Source organism: Urocampus carinirostris, chromosome 5 (assembly GCF_059441175.1).
Source record: "Urocampus carinirostris isolate Australia breed hairy pipefish chromosome 5, RoL_Ucar_1.0, whole genome shotgun sequence".
Lineage (NCBI taxonomy): Eukaryota > Metazoa > Chordata > Actinopteri > Syngnathiformes > Syngnathidae > Urocampus > Urocampus carinirostris.
The window spans coordinates 18,057,456-18,077,842 of record NC_142353.1 but is presented as its reverse complement, the minus strand read 5'-3'; the positions used below and the strand labels follow the sequence as shown (position 1 = coordinate 18,077,842).

General features: G+C 40.2%; 1 protein-coding gene across 6 annotated transcripts in view; it reads left to right on the top strand.

Moving 5' to 3' along the window:
• Positions 1-20,387, top strand: part of ntrk2a (neurotrophic tyrosine kinase, receptor, type 2a) — a 149,387-nt gene that overhangs the window by 114,412 nt on the left and 14,588 nt on the right. The gene's annotated exons all lie outside the window — the stretch shown is intronic.

Sequence of the window (20,387 nt, the reverse complement as noted above, 5' to 3'; positions counted from 1 at the left end):
CAATCATGTCAGCTCCCTCTAGGTAACCCTCATTGTTACGGAAAATGAATGCAAATTTCTAGCCCTGCAAGTATATAAAAAAACGGATATTTGTTTGATAGTTTTTTTTTTATAATATTCAAATCAATATTGTTTTTTTAATAAATGAAGGTTATGTTAATACAACTAAATTATACATTCTGTCCCTTTAAGAAATGTTTAAATGAGCAAAAGTATATGTTTATGCACCAAAAAAGTTTAGTTGGAGAATAAAGTAAACAAAAGCGCTGTGACATGGGTGCTTGTAACATGATGAAAAAGACAATGAACTAGCAAGGAACCAAGGGGCTAGAGTACTGAAAAAAGGAGAGAAGAAAAGTAGTGATAGGAAGAGAAACCTCGGGGAAATCAAAACAAGTGACGACAACTGTGAGGAGCAATATAGAACCGGGAAGTGAATGACAAAATAAGATAAGGGCAAGTGAGAGAGATAACAGACGGAGAAACAGAACTCAGAGTGCGGGATTGTGACAGTATCGGTACTTAGTACTGTGATTTCCCACTACTGAATGACCATTATTGACAGTATTACTGACATATATTTAACCCATATATTGATCACAATATTCCTTTCCTTTCAAGGATATGTACTGTGTGGGTGTGTGGGTGATGTACTCATCAGCAGTATTTTACTACTATACTGTATTTTTTTTATATTACAACATTTTATATTATGTTATTTTATATTACATTAAATTGTAATGTAATATATTTTAAGATTACATTATTAATTTTGTAAACCAAGAGTTTGATAGCATAACCATACAAATTTGTCTGCAAATTGGGAAAATGCCCACATAAGCCCTTTCATGTTTCCCAGGATAAGTTTGGTTGAGAGAAAAACTAATTTGATTGGCGGTTTTTCTTGCAGCGAGAGATTCTAAATGAATAAAAGTGATCGTTTAAAACAAAACACAGTATTTAATATCCTACTCGTTGTTTGAAGTTGCTGTACACGTTCCTGTGTGCACCAATGTTGGCTCCCAATACAGCCATTTGTAGGAACTGCATTTGTAAGGGAAGAAGCACTAACCAATTCTATTGTCTTTTTTGTTAATTTACTTAACGGAAATTCTTTTGATAATTTCACTGGATAACCCATTTCCTATTCATGGTCAGCAAGTGCACAAATAATTAACAACAAGAGGTGTAAAGTTTCAGTGTACACAGCCAGAGCTTAAAATTCTATATTTGTCTTTCTAAATATTGCTTTAAATAAACGTGGAAGGCTTTTCATTAAAGGCGATGTGAAAATGTGAAGTATCCCCTCCGGCTTCCTCTATTCACTCTGTGACGGCATACCATAGATCCCCGCAAATCGCCCACCCCCGCCCCTTGCCCCTCTTCCAATACTCCCCTCACATCCCCTCTTCTCTTCAATAAAGCCAAGTGTGCTGAGGCTGTCGCCATGGCAACACACAAAGGCAGCGCCGGCGAGCCGCCGAGTTGTATCTAACGTTTTCTCTGGGAGAAAAGTAATCAGGGAACTTGTGTTTAGTATGCTCGCAGCAGTGCTGGAGATGGCGGAGGAGGGTGGCAGGAGCTGATGAGTGGAGGGGTTGTGTTCGTGGGGGGGGTGGCTGGCAAAAAGCGTGAGCGAAGGAGGACAAAGTGTCAGACGCCGGAGGGGAGGAAAACAAAAATCAAATAAATATGCAGTAGCCGAGGAAGCGGTCAATGATAGAAGGATAAGGTATCCTAAGGAGTTGGTGTTGGAGAAAGAAAATTGTAAGATTAGGCCTCTCAGGAATTAGATAATAGACCTGAGCTGACCCGCTACGTTGCTGTGACCTGTCCTTGCTTGCTAGAAGCACTCTTGGACACATTATCCAGTTTGAACCAGTTAAGATCATTGGGTCTCATATTGCCACAGTGGTGAGGCTGAGTTGACCCCCTGTGTGGGTGGGTGGGTCAGACCAGTGACCTTCAAGGCCTTCTTTGCTGGCCTAAAAATATCTGAAATATATGATGTTAATGATAGTTTGTCCATCAATACTTGATTCCAATTTGTCTGTCGGATTTATTTTATTGTATTTCCCGTAGTTGTGCTGTCTCCTGATGTGTGCATTCATGTTTAAGCATTTGGCTAATCACATGTCAGCCATTACTTGTTGCCAGGGTCAGAAATCTAACCGAAAGCCTTCACAATCAGTTTTTCAGGCATCAATTAAGTGTCGATAAAGCTGTTGGTTTAGCGAATCGGATATTGAGATGGCGGAACTGGTGGCTTCTAGCTGGGGAAACGTCAAGGGTTTCACCAACTATGATTGGCTTGTTGGCAGGAACGGACATATCACAATGAAATGTGCGGAAAAATATCCCAGTTTCCACTGGATTTTTCTTCTGGACCTATTTGAGCCCTAAATTGAATACAAAATTACGACAGAAATACAATGTAACATGCTTGACGTTTAGCATTAGTTCCCTTGGGACTGTTCTGGCCTCATGGAAACCTTTTCCACTATCCAGCTCTTAAACACTTACACAAAAAAGTCACAAATGGCTGGATGGTTGTGACCCATTTTTGTGTGGCAGGTGTAAAACTGTAAAAATAATACAAATACATTTTAGGCTATACATGCCTCGATTATGATGATAGCATGTTACGCTCAAGCAACAGAAAGTCACGTGACTGAAATAATTATCTTTGGAAACTACACATTCACATGTGGTGACAATTCACCTTTTTCAACTTGAACATCATATTGTTACTCTCATACTTACAGGTAATGCTCTTTCAGAATCTTACGCACAGTTACAAACACGTGTAGTTGTCTCTTGTGTCTAAATGGGTCTCTCTAACTTCCACTCGCTCTTTTCTAACAGGGCCAGCGCACATAACTAAACTGATGGCAAAGCCATAACAGAGACAGAAAAGAACTTCTCGTTGGAACTGAAACCCCCCGACGATCTATACGACTAAGATAAATATTTTTGAAGAAAGAAAAGAGAGTTTGTGCACAAATGAAATTTTTTGTTGTTGCGTAAATTGTGTCTACATTCCTAATTAGTACCGCAATTTTGTGAGGCTATCATTCACGCTTTATACATGTCTCGGGGCTTTATTAAAGTAAACGTTTTATAGCCTTAGAAAAAGTTATCGAGGGTTGGATTGATTGCGTGTGAATGTGAATACTGGTGAAAGCCTAGGTGTGAAATGCACAGCCCACCACTGATTAAGGCAGTTTAAGACTGGACACAGGGCGGCACGGCAGATGGGTGGTTAGTGCCCAGCCGCACGGTGCAGAGGTTCGGAGTTCAAGTCCAGCTACTGCTGCCCCCCCGTGTGGGGTTTGCATGTTCTCTCCGTGCTTGTGTGGGTTTCCTCCAGGCACTCCGGTTTCCTCCCACATTCCAAAAACATGCATGTCAGGTTAATTGGTTCAAATCACCTCTAGGTGTAAATAAGTGGTTGTCTTTCTCTGTGCACTGCGACTGGCTGGCAACCAGTTAAGGGGGTCCCCTGCCCACTGCCCGAAGATAGCTGGGATGGGCTCCAGCACCCCTGCGACCCCACTGAGGATAAGCGGTGCTGATAACGGATGGATGGATGGAAGACTGGGCACGATTTCAGATTAGACCGACCTCTTGCTGAGAATGGCTCCACAGCCCTGTATTCAATATTCAACGGGAATATGCAGTCTCCCGGTTCTTACTTGTAGTATAGCAAGGATTTAAGATCAAAGAACCGGTCTGAGGTACGAAGCACTCACAGAGAACAAAAACAAATAGATTTGTCGACAAGGACACGGACAGCGTGTGATGATTTTGTGTTGGTTTGGCATCTAGCGGCGTTAGTGAGACGTTGGTGTGTACGTGGGTGCGGAATCGTGTTCACTCATGCTCTTGCGTCACACACAAGACGAGATGACTCATAAAAGAATCCGCCTCCTACCCCAGCAGCCTGTGTGTCTGCTTTTGTGTGTATTTGGAAGAAAATAGAAGCAAAGGCGTAGGACTAGCGAGCTGGTTTCTACGTCACGGCATCCGCTGACTCAAAGCTGGCGGATGCTTTGGATGCCGCCATATTGGCTTTATTTTTGGACTGCTTCACACGCAGACAGGTGCACCTAATGCAGTATAAACCGGAGGTCTGAACCCAGATTATGGTCTTATTTTAAATGCTCGACACAACTTTTAGGGGATTTACTGCAGTCTCATTTTAGCTTAGGCAATTTTGGAAGGATTTGCAAAACTCTCATTTAAAGCAGCGCTATTTTGGGGGGGAATGTACACAGTGTTGGACAAAAGAAGGAATTAGTTACAGTTACTAGTTACTTTATTTAAAAATAAATTGCCTCCCCCACCCCAAATTACTAACACCAAAAGTAAGATGATACCACTGTATCTTGTTAGAAATATCTGTAAATACTCATATAGAAGCCAGCCCCTTTAAACTGCTTGTATTCAAATACCCTCATAATAAAAGAAATAAAAGAAAACGTGTATTATGTTCTTTTATCCTGATAATTTTAAAAACTGCTTTTGGTAGGAAATGAAAATGTACTTAAAATTATTTTTTAAATTTTAAAAAAGTTTAAGCATAATTAAGGAGTCTTGTTAATATTATAATGATTTTTTTTTTTTTTTCATTTTATCAGGTGGATTGGCCGGTCCAAATTGTCCCTAGGTGTGAATGAGTGAGCGAGTTGTCTGTCCCTGTGTGCCCTGCGATTGGCTGGCAACCAGTTCAGGGTGTCCCCTGCCCACTGCCCGATAATTGCTGGGATGGGCTCCAGCACCCCCGCGACCCTACTGAGGATAAGCGGTGCTGCTAATGAGATGAGATGAAATGATTTACTTTAAGCTTAATGCATCCATCTATTATCTGCACCGCTTATCTTCAGTAGGGTCGCGGGGGCGCTGGAGCCCATCCCTGCTATTTTCGGGCAGTGAGCAGGGGACACCCTAAACAGTTGCTAGCCAGTCGCAGGGCACACAGAGACATACAACTCACTCGCTCATTCACACCTAGGGACTATTCAGACCGGCCAATTAACCTGACATGCATGTTTTTGGGATGTGGGAGGAAAACTGGAGTGCTCAAAGGAAACCCACACAAGTACAGTGAGAACCTGCAAACTCCACACAGGAGGGGTTCGACTTTAAGCTTTATTATTAGTGAAATATGCAAAATTATCAGCCGGAAAAACAAGACGTTTTTAAATAGTAATAAATAATTTACTTAATTTTCCTTCTTAAAATTCTTTGATAATCAATTTGTGATCAATCTGCTCAGTTTTTAATGCGGTATTGCTTTAGATTAGAGATCTCCAATGTGGTCCTTGTAGGCCCCACAGCTGAGGTGCCCGCTGACCTGTTCTGAAAATAGCACACCAGTGCTGCGTCATTGTGATTTTCTGTTATTGTGGTTTTAATGACATGGTAACAGCAGAGTTACAACATATGTATGCATATCAAACTGGATGCACACAGCCGTAATTGGTAACTAAAAGAGGCTCTCAGCTTGAAAAATGTTGGTGACCCCTGCTTTTGATAAATTTGGAGATTCTTTTATAAAACACGTTGATTTAACCGACAAAATACATGTACTGCATGCAAAAATATACACAACAAAAGTAAAAACTAGGCTTTTTATATTTTTCGTGTAAATCAGGAGTGTCAAACTCATTTGAGTCGAGGGCTACATGGTTGACAAAGCACTCTCGCGGGGGCCGGACTTGTAGATTAGAGCGAAAGAAAAACAAAAGAGAGACACAAAAGAGAGGCAGAGCGATAAGGAAAGAGAGAGACAGGGTACAACAGAGAGAAAGAGAGACGAAGAGAATGCAAGAGACTTAAAGACAGGGAGTGAGATAAACAAAAGGAGACAGAAGGAGGCAAAACAAAAGAAAATGAGAGAAAGAAAGAAAAAAGGAAAAGAGAAACAAAGAAAGAGAGAAATCCTTGAGGGAAATAGAGAGAAAAGACTGAAAAAAAGAGACAGAAAAAGAAAGCGAGAACGTTGAGTGAGCGAGAGAGAGAAAGAGAGAGAGAGAGAGAGAGAGAGAGCGAGAGAGAGGGAGAGGACGATAAACTAGCATGAGTTTAGCAAACATTTTATCAAGCTTACGCAGATTAAACTAATTATGTTTGCTGTTCTACCTACATTATCTTAATTATGTGTGGGTGCTTAATAATGAGGAGATTTACTTTCATTATAAGTGCATATTTAACATTCAACTGTGGTTACACAACAATATGTTTTCCATGAATACTCTAAGAAAGAAGGATAATGACAATATATTTTCAAGTGCATCATCTTCCTTCCATGAGGTAGAAGAACATGCAGTTAAACAATAAAAAAAACACTATTTTTTGTCACCAAGGCAACACATCGGCCAATTAAGGTTCCTGTGCATCAAGGAGTGGGCGGAGTTTGTCATGAATGCCCAAACCCACATTGCATCTTTCAACAGTTTTTTTAAAAACCTATTCTTTGTTTTACTGGCCTAGTTGCCATGGATACGCCAGCCCCTGGATGGTCACCGCTTGGTGACAAAAATGTACTCCACTGCTATTTTTGACACCTCCCTTTTGTTTAGTTGTCCCTGGGACATTTTGATGGCCATCAGGCTATAAGGACAAATATTCATGAGGCTGGGAGGGAGATGGATGGGATTGCGAGGAGAGCGAGAAAAGGGAAGTAGGGAGGCGGGGTGAAGAAGCAGACGGGAACAGTAGAAATAGGCACTACTAGTGATGGATGGATGGATGGATGGATGGATAATATCCACAGCAGAAGATACATCAGAGTGTGTCACGGACCAGGAACGGACACGGGACCCAATTGCGTTGGTTTTACTCAGCTTTATTTAGAAGGAGGAAAGGGCTTCCACCCACGATCCGGTGATCGTCGGTCACGGGTAGCAGATCGCGGGGAACGCGGAAGTGGCACTTCCATGTCGAGCGAAGGCAGTGTCGAGAGCAAGGAAAAAAACAGGTCGATGGCATGGACGGAGGAGCAAAAACGTAAACGAGATCAGATCAGACGGAAAACAGGGCAGGATAGAGTCAGGAGTCAAAAGAGCTGGCTTTGCGTGTAGCTAAGGTTCCCAGACGATCCGACGAATGTTGACAGGAAGGCGGGGGTTTAAAAAGAGTTCAACAGCCAATCAGGGTCCGCGGCTGTTAGCACCAACGGAGAAGACTCAGGTGCCCCGCATCAGTAATCATGACAGCGTGAACAATTGAGTTTACAACAGCGTGAGACAGTATGACAGAGTGGAAAAGAGAGGCAAATAAAAAAGAGAAGAAAAGTGAGCAATAGTAACACAAGTAAAATGGAGGGAGAAAGAGTCAAAAAAGAAAAAAAAACATGCAAGAAGGAGAGGGTAATTGAGAGGAAGGAGAAGGTCCAAGTGTGAAAACGAAACAAACTGAAGAAGTGACAATAAGAAAGGCAAAAAGAGCAAAACAAATGTAAACAAAAATGTAGAGACTATCTATCTATCTATCTATCTATCTATCTATCTATCTATCTATCTATCTATCTATCTATCTATCTATCTATCTATCTATCTATCTATCTATCTATCTATCTATCTATCTATCTATCTATCTATCTATCTATCTATCTATCTATCTATCTATCTATCTATCTATCTATCTATCTATCTATCTATCTATCTATCTATCTATCTATCTATCTATCTATCTATCTATCTATCTATCTATCTATCTATCTATCTATCTATCTATCTATCTATCTATCTATCTATCTATCTATCTCTCGATCTATCTATCCAAAGGAAAGCCTGGGATAAAATCAAAACAGTCGCCTCCAGATATGAATTAGAAACTGCACCAACAAAAAAAATGCAATTTCTGGTTTTGCAAGTGGCACGAGGTTAGAGCAAGGGACAGTTTCTCTTCATCAGTTTTTGTCTGGGACCTCGTCACACTTCAGGAGCGCACCAAATGTTCTGCAGCGAAAACTCATCAAGGTTAAGGAGCCTTACACTCCCACTGCAGGCAAAATGTACTTTGACACGCTATCAGTTTCCGATGTATAGCACTTGAACATGACCTCAAATGACTCACGCACTCACATTTATGCAGGACCAATATATATAGAAATGAATGTTTAAATAAATAAATTCTACAAATATATGGCATATTAGTAAATGAACACATACATAAATCGCATAATACTAAAATATATTAAATGCATGCAATTTTTTTAATTTGTTTTTATTTTGTCATTTATTCTTTTCAGTATTTATGTTTCATATATTTTGTCTTCCATACACATGCAGCACCAAAATACAACATGTCTGTACATCCTGATTAGATTGTCCATACATAAGCCTTATTCAAACCTTAATTATCCTTCAAAATTAATCAAAATTCTTAAATCTGATCATCAAAGGTCCGATGCTACATAATGCCACAGACACAAACAACATTGCTGTCGTTAAAAAACTGTGTAATTAGTGGTTTGCCTTTTCTTATTGAGGAAGTGCCAACAAGCAATTCCAAGAGGGTAGGCTCTCTGGGATGAGTGCTTTGGTTAGTATTTTATATTTGATTAAAGTTTATTTATTTTTATGTTTTTTTCAAAACAGATTATGTTCCAGATAGTCATATCTTGCCCCAAATTGTATGCAGCAGTCCTAATCAAAACACAGTAATTCGGTTTAAACATGCGTTGATGGAATATGAATTAGGCAACACAATTAACGCCGGTTTTTATTCATCTAGAAAGACGGCCAATTTGCCGTCAAAATGGCTCTGAGAATCACTACCATATTGCTTTCTGAAGCTGAGATGTGATTGGTTGTTACCTGCAAATAAAAGCCTCTAAAATGGATTTAAATTTTTTTTTTTTTTGCGTTTTGCTCAACCAAAATTCCACAAACCCAGTATAATTCAGGATGCCATCTTTAAACCAGTGTCCTCAACTGATGTCGCATAAGACTTGGTATGGTGTGCTGCAGTTAATTGTCCAATTTCAATTTACGCATTGTTTCCTCCATTTTACTTGGGAAATAAATAGGTTCAAACAATGTTGTAAAAATATTTTTCAATGGCATGTAAGTTTCCTCTTTTTATGGTTATTTTTATTTACTAAAACATTACAAAACTAGTAGAACTAGTAAAAAAATTGCCAAGTTTAAAATGTCAAGAATCCTACTCGTGTCATGAGTGCCGATTCAGAGCATGTGCGACTGCTTAATTGGCGCCAACAGCCCGGAGAGCTGATTGGCTGATGAACTCCTTTTAAACCCCCGGCTTTCAAGAGATCCCTGTCAGATCGTTATGCGAACCGTTGCTCCCAGCTCGGCAAGCTCTCACGTCAGACTCTGTTCCTGCCCTGTTTTTCTCTGCCTGATCCTCGGTGCCAACCTGTTTCCGGACCTGACTCTGCCCCGTTCTGCCTTCCCGTTATCCGACCTGTTTTGCCCCGCTACCTGCCTGACTCCTGTTGCCGACCTTGTTTCCGAACTTGACACCGCCCTTGCTCTCCAGTCCCGGCTAACGACTTGTATTTCCTGCCTGTCTTTGATCCTCCTCGCTCGACACGGAAGCGCCACTTCCGCGTCTCCTCCTACCCTTGTCTGTCAACCATCGGATCATGGAAGCAAGCCCTACTCTCCCGCTTTATTAATAAAAACTGAGAAAACGAGCGCTATTGGGTCCTGTGTCTGTTTCTGGTTTGTGACAACTCGGGATTGAGCACAGAAAGTCAGGTGGAAATAAAACAGTATCTCGTACACCAGAGGCAACAATTGTGATCGTAGAGGCAGGGGAGGGTTCGGTGTTTCATTAAACCCAAACAGCAAAGGTGATAGTCCAAGAGTTCATCGGGCAGCACTCGAGAAGGGGTATACTGAAAGAACAAGAAGCTGAAACAAGGGTGCTTAAGACTAACTGACTAGCAAGGAACAAAGGAGACTGAGTTCTAATTAAAGGAAGTGGACGAGTTTTGATAGGAAGAATTACTGTAGGAAAATCAAGACAAATGACCACAACTGTGCGAAAAAAAATTGACCAGAAAATGAGTAATCATATAAGATAAGGCTGACAGAGATAGGAGAGAGGGAATTGCGAGAGTTAGAGAAAGAAAGAGAATGAAACTTACAAAAAATAGTCACCAGACTGCATTTTTTACATTAAAAATCTTACAACATATTAGCTTTTTTCGCCTACACTACTGCGTTAGCCATAACTGCCACTAATAAGAATAACTCTTTATTTTGAAACTAGCCTGCATTAACGAAATAACTTTTAAAAAATATTTTCTTAAATGTATTTTATATTTAAGTTCTAGATTTTTTAAATTACTTGGTAAAATAAAGGGGGCCAACACAAAATTTCAAACACGTATGTGTTTTATTTTTCTCATGACAGTTAAAGATACCAGTATCCGCCTCACATTCGTTTAAGCAATGATACATCTAAGATCGACAAATTTAGAAAATGAGTGCTTTTCAAATAATCTAAATAAGCCATTGAGAAATGAAGCAGGACAGACTTTTCTTCAAGTTCATTTAATATTAGTGTTGCAAGACATGGCAGCTAAAAGAAACGCTGGAGTAATGCAATTCTGTTGAGGTTTTTATTACAATAACAACAAATAAGTTATAGTGTATCTTGTGTAAATATTCTGCGCTTGGGAGTACAATCTTTACTAAATCCTGTAGGTGTTTTGTTCAGCAGGTTTCGTACACCTTTTTCATCGCCAAATTCAAGCAGTTTTTAAGAACTTTCAAAGCCAATTTTCCAAAGTCTACAGTACCATTAAAAGACAAAATCTGGTGTAAATGAATCTTTAGCCCTTTTGTTTGACATCACTGGGCGTTGATTGAAGGAAAAAGCACCACAAAATTTGTTAAATCCTAAATTTTAAACAGGCAGCGATCTTTATCCGAATGGGGCATAGAAAAATCAAATGAAACTGAGTTTCTGTGCTGTGTTTGCTGCCATCCCTGGTCCATGTTGTATGAAATTTTCTTGTTATTTTTCTTACTGACACCTCTTGATGGCGTTAAACTGTGGAAAAAGGAACGTCCATTCTTCTAAAGTTAAACGTATGCGTGAAATAGGATACCGTCAATATGAATTAGTCATCTGAGCCACAATTTTTGTGCATTTAACTTGCAGGAATCAAAAGGTATTTCACTCATTACTCACCCGATATAGACAATCTATGTGTAACGCAGACCAAAAGAACTATTTTCTTGTTGTTGTTGACTTTGATCACTGAAAGGAAATAGGAATCTTGCTGCTTGTACATACTCTGTGCTTATTTTGAGACCCACAATCTTTTTTTGACAACGGCTGTAAACTGACATGAGTTCTGCCTGCTTCAAAGGTTTTTCCTCAATCTTTGCCACGCCCCTCTTGGAACTTGACTGGAAATCAGCTCAGTCCATTTCTGCGCTGCTGGTAACATCCAAACAAACATCTGAACAAAACATTGGCGTAACAAAACACTCAAACTAGGTGGCCGAGCACTTGAGTTATTAATATTTCAGACGTTCGGGGAAAATGATCAGCTATGATGAATAAAACAAAACATCTAATGGGTAAGACCGGGCACGTTAAGTGCCTAAATGATTTTGGAGAACAAGTATATTTGTGCTCCACTGTGAAACTCGTGGAGACTATGAACTACTGGATGTCTCTGGGTTTCATGATTAGTAACTTTAATAGAGGAAACACTTGAGTCGAAATTGATATGAACAAAAGCCGGTAATTTCATGATCAATAGCCAAGGCAACAGACAACATTTAACATAAATTATCGTAGAAAAAAACGTATTTGGTTTAAGGTGTTCTAAGTTTTGTTACTCTTGCTAGGATAACCCTATTTTATTTCTATTTCAGTTTAATGACCGAGTATCTACTCTAATTTTGATGGATAAAACTATTATTAGTCGCAAAATGTACTTGCATCCATCCCGATAGGATTTTAGAATCACCCTAAATCAGACATGTCCAACTCAGTCTGGCTCGATGGCTGGATCCAAACTTTATGATCTCAGATGGGCAGATTCACTAGAGAAGAATCCATTCATGACCTGGTAAAAATAATGTCAACACCAAATATTTAGATTTGTTTTTCAGTACTATTCTTTATCATTCAGTCTAAACTAAGAATTATAATAACGGATAATACGTCTTCACGAAATATTTCTTCACAAACATTAGGGAAAAAAATGAGATTAGCGCGTCCGCGGCACAGTTTTCAGGTCATGGGATCAACTAATCAGAAATACACCCAATACCTTGTTAATGTGCTAAATATTTGCAAATGGCTAGTTTTTAATGCAACATCCATCCATTATCTGCACCGCTTATCATCAGTAGGGTCACGGGGGTACTGGAGCCCCTCCCAGCTATCTTTGGACAGTGGGCAGGGGACACCAGTCGCAGGAACAGACAACTTACATGCGGATTCACACCTAGGGACAATTTACTGTAAACCAGACAGTTAACCTGACATGCATGTTTTAGAATATGGGAGGAAATCCACGCAGGCACGGGGAGAACGTGCAAACGCCACACGGGAAGGTTGCGATAGGTGGACTTGAACCCTGAACCTCTGCACGGTGCGGCTGCGCGCTAGTGTCGCCACCGTGTCTCCCATCTACAAAGTTTTATGGAGGCCTATTTTAGGTGACCAGCACTCCAGTCTTCTGATAGTATATTGTATTTGCTAATTGGTTAAAAGGCTAACGGATAATTAGAAAACCTTAAGTCAAGTCAAGTCAAGTCATTTTTATTTGTATAGCCCTTAATCACAAATAGTCTCTAAGGGCTTCACAAGTTATTACATATAAGAAGTTTAGGTTATTCGTATGCTATAGAGTAGAAGTGAGTTTTAAGCTTAGATTTAAACATTTCCACTGAGGTTGCAGATCGGATCTCAGGGGGAAGAGTATTCCACAACACCGGTGCCCGGATGGAGAACGCTCTCGAACCAGCGGAACACTTCTTGGCTCTTGGGATCACCAGGAGACCGGCGCTCTCGGAACGAAGGCTTCGGGCCGGGACATAGGGGGAAATCAGATCTGAAAGATATGAGGGGGAAAGTCCATGTATGATTTTGTATAGTAATAGGAGAACCTTAAAATCGCATCTTAGGCTAACAGGGGGCAAATGCAGGTTAGCCAAAATTGGGGTGATGTGATCGTACTTTTTTGTCCTTGTTAAAAGCCTCGCTGCAGCATTTTGTACCAGCTAAAGACTCTTGAGTCTGGTCATCGGAAGACCGGAAAGTAGTGCATTACAGTAGTCGAGACGGGAGGTAACAAACGCGTGAATTATGATTTCCGCATCCGACTGAGAAAGTATAGGACGAATTTTAGCAATGTTACGGACATGGAAGAAAGCGGTTCTAGTAATTTTCTTCACATGTGTTTGAAAGGACAGATCGGGGTCGAAAATGACACCAAAACTTTTAAGTGAGTCGCTCTGTGTGATGTGGCAATTGTCTATGTTCACAGCGGTTTTAGAGAATAAGTCACGGGACTTAGATGGACCAATAACTAACATTTCAGTCTTTTCAGAGTTAAGACGCAGGAAATTGAGTGACATCCACTCTTTTATCTCAGTGAGGCAGGCCTCCAAATTTCCACAGTTTAGTGTGGCAGATTCCTCCATCGGGAGATAGAGTTGAGTGTCATCTGCGTAGCAATGGAAACTGATATTATATTTGCGAATAATATCACCTAGTGGAAGCATATAAATGCTGAAGAGAAGGGGGCCAAGCACTGAACCCTGCGGAACACCACAAGTAACACTAAATGGCTCAGATGTCAATTCACCATATTTAACGCAGTGTGTCCTATCTGAGAGGTAGGATCTGAACCATAATAGGACGTTTCCTGAGAGACCAATCCATTTTTCCAACCGTTCTAGCAAGATATTATGGTCCACTGTGTCAAATGCAGCACTAAGGTCCAGCAGCAGCAAAAGTGATGATGCGCCCGAGTCCATTGCCCGTAGGAGATCATTGGTTACCTTAATCAGAGCTGTCTCAGTAGAGTGGTTAGCCCTGAATCCTGATTGCATTGATTCAAAGAGATTGTTCTCGGACATGAAATCATTCAGCCGCTGTGCCACTACTTTTTCAAATATTTTAGAAAGAAACGGTAGGTTTGACACAGGTCTATAATTACATAAGTTTTCTGGATCAAAGTTGGGTCGTTTCAGTGTGGGTTTAATGACGGCAGACTTAAAAGCAGCTGGAACTACACCTGAGGAGAGTGATATGTTTAAAATATTTAGAACTGAAGGTGCAAGAACGCCAAAGAGACCTTTAATAAGTGAACCTGGAAGCGGGTCGAACTGGCAAGTCGTCGGTTTGGCCGTATTCACCATCTGTTTAAGATTATCGAGTGACAGTTCACTAAAACGGGACAAAATCCCTGGACAGCCTCCATGTCGTGCATCTATAGATTTGAGTGCTTTAGTATGTGTTGAATTAGTACTGTCTTTAGCAATTTCTTCCTGTATGCTTTGGATCTTCTTAGTAAAGAAGACCATTATGTCGTGGGCAGAATGAGTGGAGCTATCTGGGATAGTCTGTTGCCTTGTGAGCGATGCTACAGTGTCGAAAAGGACCTTGGGATTGTTCTTTTGTGACGCAATCACCTTCGAAAGGTAGGCTGATTTTGCAGAGGCCAGGACCGCTTTATACTTTAACAAACTATCACACCAGATTTGATGGAAAATGTCAAGCTTGGTAGCGCGCCATTTTCTTTCAGATTTCCTGCATTCTCGTTTAAGGAATCTAGTTTCATCATTAAACCAAGGTGTGCGTCTTTTAGGTCGTGATTTATGCCGGATGGGCGCTACTGAATCCAGGGCACTAGCCAGGGTAGCATTGAATTTATTTAGGAGTGGTTCGATGGAGCCTATGTAGGAAGGAAAGGACGCAACTGCTCCTGGAAGAATATCGGAGAGCTCAGAAACTGTGCCCGTGCTTATATTGCGTCCAGTGAATCCTTCAGTTTTTTTGGTACTACATTTAGCTAGCACCTTAGTGCAATGACGTTAGCTGAAATCAGTTTAGCTAGTTAGAGAAGCTATGGACCTTCCTTTCAGCTATTCGAGTATCTGGAGCATCACATTTTGGGTGTGATTAAACTTTCAGAATGACCAGCAGATGAGAACTTGAAGACTTTTTATCGAGAGAAATTGCCAAAAAATGAAAATCTCCTACAACCGTATGTACTACTTCTTCCAGAGAACTGCACAAACAGGTTCTAACCAGACTAGAAAGAGAAGTAGGAGGCCTTGTTGCAATACCAATCAATAGGACAAGTACATGAGAGTCTTTAGTTTGAGGAATTAGACACATTACAAGTCCTCAACTAGCGGCTTGGTTAAATAGTAGCCGAAAAACACTAGTGTCATTATCTATAGTGAAAAGGCGACTCAGAGATGCAGTGTCAAAGAAAAAGCCGGATCTGAGACTGGCTAACAAAAGGAAGCGGTTAATATGGGCAAAGGAACCGAGCCATTGGACAACTAATTTGATGAATAGATGTGTGTCTTTCTCGTTGGACAACAAAATGGTCGAGATGACGCCATATTTTTGACAACAGCGTATTAAGATAGTTTCGGCAGATTACACTAACGCTAGCGTCATTATGATTACTACAAAAGTTCTATTTTAAGATGAGTGAGAGGAAAAAAACAAGCAAAACCCAAATTGACAAGAAAAGAAAAAGGTTTGCTTGTGAAAACTTAGCGCTCCCGCGATGGAGGCAGAGCCCGATGGCTATCTATGTGACGGTCTGCATTTTATGACGCCATTAAATAAGCCGCTGACTAGCGCAGAAACGGGCCGAGTGTGGCGTGTGGACCATTAATAACGGACATAAAGTCGGGAAAATGGACTGTCCTATCGGCCGGGCTCGACGGAGCGAGGATCGCTGGAGAGATTCATGTTCGCCTGGAGCGATGGAAGAGATGCCTGATAGACCCCGCTCGGTTCTAATTCGCTTTTGGGCTAACTCAAGATGAAGAACACTCCAGCGGTGTCTTCATATTGCACTCAAACAAATACGCTGTTTAATATTGTCTAGACATGTGAAAGGATTCATTTGAAGATTGTAATTTATTCCTCCACTTCTAAAAAGGCGAGGGAATTTTATTTATATTTTACACAATTGGAGAACAGATGTAAAAAACATAAATAAACAGTGTAATAAAGTTTTATGAATAATACATTTTAAAAAGGCAGTCAAAATTACAAAAAAACAAAGATTTTGACTGACCACATTTCTCTTGTGTGAAGCACAACAGCTAAATACTTACTTTACTTTTTGAACTCAGTTTGTACATTTAAATCCAAATTAATTGGTAATATTACTCACGGTACTTTATAAAAATATTTAATGTAGAATAAGCTAGCGGTGGTACATACAGCCCACTCCCAATTACGGCACTATCGGGCTTCCGTACTCATCATAACATCATTAAAGTCTCCATTTTCTACATATTTTATAAAAGATTTGTCAAAAACTTTGTAGTCTTAAATAAATACATCATTTATTAGTCAAATTCTGCCACTCTTTGGCTAATAGAACTAAACTTGATCTATATTATGGAAATGTTTGTCCTTCAAAAGAAACTATTCATCCATCCAAAGCCAAAAGTCAGAAATGTAGCAAAGAAGCCTTTTGGCTCTGTTGCCATAGTGACAACGCATTTAAAGATTTTTGTTCAGGAGAAGTTATGTTTACATTCTATAGGGTGAACAATTTTCATGTCAAGTCAATTAAAGTGATGTTGTATAACTCTTATTTACAAGAAGTTTCAAAGGGCTGCACAGAACACAATTTATAAACTACGGACTAATATTACACCAATGTGTTTGCAAAACTTGCATAGTGGCCAAGGGTGCAGGCCAGGAGTGAGAAGGACTGCAATGTCTACATATAAAAGTGAGGCGTTCAATAAATTGGTGGAGGAGTGAGGTTTTTATCCCAGGATAATAATATTGACCTGATCAAAGTACTTGCTTGGTATCGATAATATCAATATTTGTATCGATACGAGCAGTACTAGTTTATAGTCTAGTAGATACTCAAAATAAAAGCTACGACATTAATACATTTTTAGCTTCCAACTGTTAGAAGATTCTCGAAGAAGCCGTTTCAAAATGCATCAGCAATCAGAAATCAAAGAAGAGCAACATGATCGCCCAAAACTAACAATGATGCATCGATTGCATATTAGTCAAAATAACGAACAACAGTCAGCCAAAAAAGAAACATTTAGTATTAAAAATGTGTTCATTTCTATATGTGCCCATTGGACGTTTATCGGTATCGGGATCGGTAACTTCTTTGACCTCAAAGAGACATACAAGCCAAAATATTTTTTTTTTTTCTTGAGAGACCCACACTATATTTTAAGACAAAATTCAAGTAAAACTAATAATAATAATAATAATAATTTCCTTGTATTGTCATTCTGTGTAACAATGTACACAGAACGAAATGTCGATTGCACCTGACCCGTTGTAGCGAGCCGATGCAGCCGCAGCCAACAGAGGGCGCCGCCGACCACTTTTTAAGTCTTAGGAATGACTCGGCCGGGGCGCGAACCCCCGACCTCCCAGTCTCCCAGTCTCAAAGCGGGCGCCTTACCATCTAGGCTACTGAAACCCGCTCTCCAGACAAAAGCTAATTCTTTAGCACATTTTATGTCACCCGTGTGATGTTTGATGATTTCATAAAATCTATGAAATAATAATGATAATACCAGAGCCTGTGGCCCATATCAATATAAATGAACCACTTCAAATACGTCTCCCGCTGTTACTTATGAGTGTTGAGGCTCATTTTGACAGTAGTTTTTATCCTAAATCATGCTTTTAAAACAAGGTGCAAGCAAAGTTAATTTGTAAAAATGTCACAAAATACTGCAAATGAGGATACCCACGTAGGAGAGAGAGAGAGAGAAAGAGTGAGAGAGGGAGAGAGAGAGAAAGAGTGAGAGAGAGAGAGAGAGAGAGAGAGAGAGAGAAAGAGAGGGAGAGAGAGAGAGAGAGAGAGAGAGAGAGAGAGAGAGAGAGAGAGAGAGAGAGAGAGAGAGAGAGAGAGAGAGAGAGAGAGAGAAAGAATCTAGGGAAATAATAAATAATAATAAAAAGAAAGAAAGACATTTATCAGTGTGTTAATGGGAAAGTGTGTAATACACTGTAACGTGTTTTAGGATGTCTTCAGTGACCTAAACTGCGCGAAATAAAATGCAGTCCATTTACCATTTACCTGCAGTGCAGACGGCGCTGGGCGAGGAGATAAAGTGTGCATAACTTGTATAACTCCTCCCATTCCTACAAGTCACCCAATCAAATTGCTCTAGGTGCTTTGCTAGAGCTTATGGGTTAGACGTTTGTTTTGGGTTAAAATTTGTTCTGTGGCTTTTCATCATAAAGCGTCCTAACAATGTACATGGGTGGTTATTGAGCTTTTACATTATAGATAGTTTAGCAATACATAGCCAGGGGTCTGTTGGGGAGACATCTTGACTCTAAACTCAAGTAAAATGTGTCTTAAATATAGTGGACAAAAAGCGTTTGCCGATCAGTATAGTCTTGGCTTCACATCTGTGACAATCGGTGCTTCAGGTATCACTTTATGAAACATTTGCACATGATCTATCTCATTCCCGAGTTATGTGTACTCATGAAAAGAACCGTATATGGCTCGCGAGCCTTACGTTCACCACCCCCGGTTAAGAGTATAGCACTAAATGCCCTCATTTCGCGATTCATCTGGGATTATTCAACAATCGATTCCACAAAATGGACAAACCCTATAGACGATTATTATTCCTGCCATCCCTAATTGGGTGATGGCAACTAGCTTGCGTGTGATGGTCAACCTCACTCGGCAAAGAAATTCTCCGTGGGCTCGTTTGTGATTAGAGTTTAATGAAAAGAGCAAAAGTCCCTCTGAGTTTGTGATTAGCGGCTGATTGCCGCTATCACTTGCTGACGCTGCTGTTGGATGGCACCACTGACAATAAATCACAATTGCGTTATTCACTCTGCTAAACTGGGACAGACCAATTAAAATGCTATTGATGCAAATGGAGACACACAAACATCAACCGGAATATTTTGCTTTTACTTGGAACTCTCTCGCCTTTTCTTCTGAAACAGTCATAGTAGGAATCTATCCATCCATTATCTGCACCTCTTATCCTCAGTAGGGTCGCGTGGGTGCTGGAGCCCATCCCAGCTATCCTCGGGCATTGGGCAGGGGACACCCTGAACTGGTTGCCAGCCAGTCGCAGGGCACACAGGGACAGACAATTCGGAATGGCCAATTAACCTGGCATGCATGGTTTTAGAATGTGGGAGAAAACCGGAGTGCCTGGAGGAAACCCACGCAAGCATGGGGAGAACATGCATACTCCACACAGGGAGGTTGCGGAGCTGGACTTGAACCTTGAACCTCTGCACTGTAGGGCTGTGCACTAACCACACATCCGTTGTGCCGCCTTGTAGTAGGAATATTTATATATATTTTTTATACTGTTAAAGTTTGCATTGTAGTTTTTTAAAAGAGACACAATAAAATGTTGTATTTGCATATCACGGCATACAGTATATTTCCAGCTTCACGCAGATCAGCAATATTATAACGATCACAAATCCATTTAGTTATTTTTCTCGAGCAAGGCAAATGTAGTTCCCAGAGATTTGTTATTGAAATAGCATAAATGTTTCATTTTTTGACGAGTCTTGAATTTTGATGTATTGCTGATGTCTTAAATGGACAGTGTGTATTATTAAGCGCCTTCTAGTGGTTAAAAAAACCTTTGAAAAAATATTATTTTTATTCCTGTTTTCCTTTTTTAGCTCTTTTTCTTATTTCTTTGTTCCTATATTTTTATTCCTTCAAAATAATCCATTGTTTTTGTCTTTCTTTGAGAAATGCCTTTGGCTCACTTTCATTCTCAGAAGTTTGTAATCTCCCATGGACTCATTTTTGGTTACGCTATACATTACAGTGACATCGAGTGGACACATATAAAACACCGTCCCTTTAGGAACAGGAGAATGTTTTTATCAGCACTGTTTTTGTGGAAGACCCCATTCTCCTCTATTTTGGTGCTTTTTTTTGGTTCTATAGCGTTTTGTTGACACAATGGCTTTGAAAAAAACATGGAAGTGATAAAGAGTATGTAATGATATGTTAATCAATCTGTTTTTTTTTTACATTACCGCAACGTTATTGACGCATAAGCACAGGCAAAAAAGGGGTGGGGCGACTGTTTAGCCAACAAAATGAAGAACACAATGCACGAAGATGTATGGAATCCGCGATATGGCGACAAACACCTGTATTGCATTTCCTGTAACTGAATTGATAT